Source organism: Meleagris gallopavo, chromosome 6 (genome assembly GCF_000146605.3).
Source record: "Meleagris gallopavo isolate NT-WF06-2002-E0010 breed Aviagen turkey brand Nicholas breeding stock chromosome 6, Turkey_5.1, whole genome shotgun sequence".
Taxonomy (NCBI): Eukaryota; Metazoa; Chordata; class Aves; order Galliformes; family Phasianidae; genus Meleagris; species Meleagris gallopavo.
The window spans coordinates 29,681,750-29,686,375 of record NC_015016.2 but is presented as its reverse complement, the minus strand read 5'-3'; positions in this window follow the sequence as shown (position 1 = coordinate 29,686,375).

The window sequence follows — 4,626 nt, the reverse complement described above, 5'->3', positions numbered from 1 at the left end:
AAAAAAAACCGAAAGAGGAACCTATCTCTTTTCAATTAGCACTTAGTGCTGCCGAGTGGAAGAAAATCCTGCAGTGCCATCTAGGGGCTTCTGTGTTTAGGAGAGGACTTTGGATGCTGAAGTTCCCACTCGCTGGGAGTTGGCAGTACATTTTAGCTGCTTTCAATGTGCCAAAAATAGGCCCCAAAATGGATGATACTTGTTTATTACTCGCCTCCTCTCGTATGCAGGAGAGCATAACATACAACAGAGGTGCACTGCCGAAAGAAACAGGCACTCACCTCCGATTCCTAAGAGGTCCTATGTAAGCACCACATCTGAAAACTATGCGGATCATTCTTTACTGTTTCCCTAATTCAAGTGTGAAAAAAGCACAGTATTCTTAGTTCTGGCAGGCAACTTGATCAGACTTTTCTCCTTCTCCACTCAGTAGTGGAGCATTGGTGTAGAATGATGTATTTCTCTCCAAGGAAAGGTAGTCTTTGCATCACTTTTGTGTGTTCTTTTTTTTTTCCCCCCCTATGTCCTGGCTTCTCCATTGCTTTTCTGAGCACATAGAGAGTCAAGAAATGATTTATGTATGAGATGAGTGACCATGGCAGAATTTGATTTGAGGAAGTGGCATCGTCATACTCATAGTTCGCCAGAAGCACACATGCTGGAACAAAGATACCACCTCGCATCGTTACTGCAACAGTGGTGGCAAAGATGACTCTAGGGCATCACGACTGAAATAGGAGCATATAGCATCGTTGTAAGACAAGGGCATTTGGCTTCCTACGCCCTTCCCTTCAACAGCAGTATCTATTTTAGGCTCTTGTTAGTTTTATACGTTAACAGTGTTTCCTACTCTCACACTGTGAGCAGAAAGTAGGACATTCTTTCGGGAGGAATGATATTTGGGGTATCTTTGTTAACTGATGTGATGTCTCTGAATAGGGGTGGCCAGGTTGCTGGCAGCTGCTAAAGATGTTCCACATTTGTTTTCATGAGCTTCTGTACTCCCTGCACTCAGTGGTGTGATCAAAGCGCTCCTGAGCACAGTGTGTCAGAATGGCAAAAGAGTGCAGGTGCTGTGCTGTAATGAGGGTCACGCTGGCTCCAACATGCTTTTTATGGTTAAAGCAGATTTCCTTTTATAACAGAAATGTAAGGTTACATTTTGTGAGATTACACGTGCTTGATTAATCTTCTTTGCAAGGAAACAGAGAAGTCGTCTGCAGTGTTTGTCTATATGTATACTTAAATCCTACAGAAGGAAATATTTAATCTTGAGCTTAACATGGGACAGTCTGCATCTGAATGAGAAAGACTCTTCAGAAAATAAGCCTTGCTGCGTGGTGTAGTAGTCAGATGGAGTTTGTCAAATGGAGCTGCGCAACAATGACACCTCCTGGAGAACACCAGAAATGCCATGTCCTGCCAGTCAGGCTTCTGCCTCGGAAGTCCCTGACCTGGATGCTGGCAGAGAGCTGCTGGTTTACCCTCTGAAGCAGCTGTCTCTACAGAGAAGTGGCTTTGCTACCAGGCAGTACAAATGTGCCCCACGTTGACAGGTCACTAGCTGCAGCTCAGTGGAAAAAGGGAAGGCTTTTGTAAAAATGTTAGAAATGTTAGAACCTTTTCAGCATTCCTATTCAAATTCTTTTTATTTTTATTTTTTTTTCTATCTAAAAGCATGCTTATCCAAATGAATGGGAAACTGAGTTGCTTACCTGAAGTGTTTCAAGTTCACAGTGCGCATGAGGGCCCCAATCCTATGCTAGAGGCGCTGACAGACCACTCGCTAAAAATATTCCTCTGCTTCGTATTTCCCAAATTAATTCATTAAAAGGATGGAGCACAAGAGGGAGCCAGACTCTGCATCCTGATAAGCTCTTGGCTGTGTGCTGGGCAGAAGTAAGAGGACCCGGGGCTCTTGTCCCTCTACTCCGAGCTCCTTCTGTGTTTATGTGGCAACTTCAGCCCAAGATACACAGTTGTGTGGACTGGAGGTGGCCAAGGGGACAGGTAGTGTAGGACAAATAGGAGTTGAGCTTGTGGATCCTGAGCCTCAGTCCGGCATCTTTGCCGCCAGTCGGCCTTCAGCTGCACTGAGCTTGTGGGCTCAGCAGGGAGAGATGCAGAGACCACCATGTTCCTCTAATATCATTTCTACTGTGCGCTTGTCAGAATGCTTAGCCCATAGTTGCTAAAACTTTTGTTAAGGCAATGAGTGTTTCCTTATTTTTAGGAGAGCTAGTCCAAGGACTCGGCTCCAGTCAGCATCACGCATCCTCAGGAATGTTTGCAGTGTAACCTGATTGAATACACCAGTGCTAGATCATTTTGTTGTTTTTCAGTTTACCTTCCAGATAATCCTCATGAAACTGACAGGCTTACACAATTGAAATGAAGAGCATTTAACAATTTTAATTATACTTATTCAACTTTTTATAGATCCTGCTTCACTGTGCCACAAGCAGCTAAGTGTCACCACACCTCAGGCAGATCATTGGGTCTCAGTGACCTGCTTCCCATTGGAGTGCCAGGTATGAGAAGGGCTAAGCTGACATAAACCTGAGAGGAAGGCATTATTTGAATGGCATGCCGTTCTTGCCTCATCAGCTGTAATGTCAGGAGGAGCTTAATGCAGTAGGTGCTATCTGAAATTTAATACTGCGTTATCTTTAAGTACCAAGCATAAACACAAACTTGAGTAGGTGAGCTGCTGTGTAGGTGAGTTGTTACTTATTCACTGCAGAAAGGTGGAAGCGTAGCCTCTTCCCATCCCTTGTCTTCATGTCCATGAGTCCATTGCCTCTGAGATTTTGGATTTCCTGTGATAGGTGCCAGACTACCCTGAAGGGCATGCCAGATGGGTCCAATGCCTCTTTATGCCTCTTTGGCACCAATACTGGTAGCAGTCTCAAGACTGCTCTCCATTCATTTGTTTAGGGGCAATGGTGGCCCTTCTTGAGAAACACCTCAGATACTGCATGCCCAAAACCACTTTCAGGCTTAATCAGTGTCTATCACTTTCTGAAATTTCCCTGATATATTCTATATTTATGCTGAGATGTATATCACTCCTCTCCTAATCCAGTGCGCAGGCACTTGCACATCTCTTATCTTAGTAAAGAAAGGATGATCTATTCATAGAAGCCAGCATGGTTAGATGCTGGAGCTTTTTGTTTGTGCACTGTGGGGGTCCTGATCACTCAGCAGGGGTTGGCATCCACTCCTGCACACAACACATTGTGTGCAGTGTCACCAAAAAAAGAGCATTAATTAAAGGACGTCAGGAGAGGGGAAGAAAAAAAAAGAGGGCTTTTTAGGGGAGGGGAAAGCATGGGTAAGACATTTTCTAAATAGGAGGAAATAAAAAGATATTTTACTGTTGTTTCTAATTTTGTAGGGAATTTTCCTTGCTTACTCTATCTTCTGCCCATTTCCACAAAACTTGCCCAGGCAAATTTCTTGTGATTTATTTTCTATATTTAATACAGTATCAACACTGTTACATGCTTTTGGATCCAGCCTGCTACTCTGCAAATATTGGGCACCAGTAGTAGGAAGATGCAACAATATTTTGGTTATTACTGCTTTTGGTAGATATATCTGATTTTTCTTAATCAGATACTGTGATATGAATGATATGATACTTGAATTTCACTGCAGTATATAAATTGTCTACATCTTCAAGGATAAAAGAATCAAACTAAACTAGTGTCTGCTCCTTGTAACGTACCATCATTTTTAACGCACCGGAGCAAATTTGCTAAAGAAAAATATCATCAATCTCCTTTCCTTAGAAAACTAGGCTAAAATGTCTTGGAAAGCCCAAGTCCAGAGCAGACATCAGCATACAGAGAGCATTTGAAGGTCTGCTGATGGCATGCTGAGTGAAGAAAACAGATGAGTAAATTGGAATGTTGGCAGTGTGAGATATCAGTAACAAGAGGAAAACTTAAGGGAAGTAGTTGTCCATTATCCTGAAGAAGGCCTGAGGACATTGAAAAAGTGGCATAAGGGATGGAAAAAAGAACTTGGTCATATTAATGAATTCATTTCTTTTCATCAGTTTCTAAATGGCCTTTCCAAATTCATGTTGTGCTGCACAAGGAACTTGGAAATGCTGCAGCTCCTCACTGCCCTCATGGTGGTGCCACACACTTTCACCCTGCTGCTGTTTGGGGAGAAGAGCAGCTCCAGAATGTATCTCTCTTGGGCACAGTGCTGAGCTTTTCATTAGTGGTTTAGAAATGTGATGATGATGAGACATTTGGTATGGCATGGGAGTGAAATAAAAGTGAGTTGTGCATCAGACAGAGATGGAGTCTTCCTGGGATTTAAGACTGTGCCAGAACTTTTCTGCTTTTCCTTTATGTTGTTTCCTCCATGAGGTACCTGAGCTGAGGGGCTCCTTGGGCAAGAATCTGGGCTGTGGCTGGTGGCTGCGTTGTACTGACACAAGCGGCTGGCAACTGTGGTATTAAAAACAAAAACAAAAGCAAAAAGCTTTCTGGTAACTTTTTGGTTAACACCCCCTCTTCACCCCCCCCTCTAATCTAGCAGAGCAGAATGCATTGACATTTCTTGCTGGGAAAATTTAAAAGAAGTTGGGCTGTGTTGGGTGGTTACAGA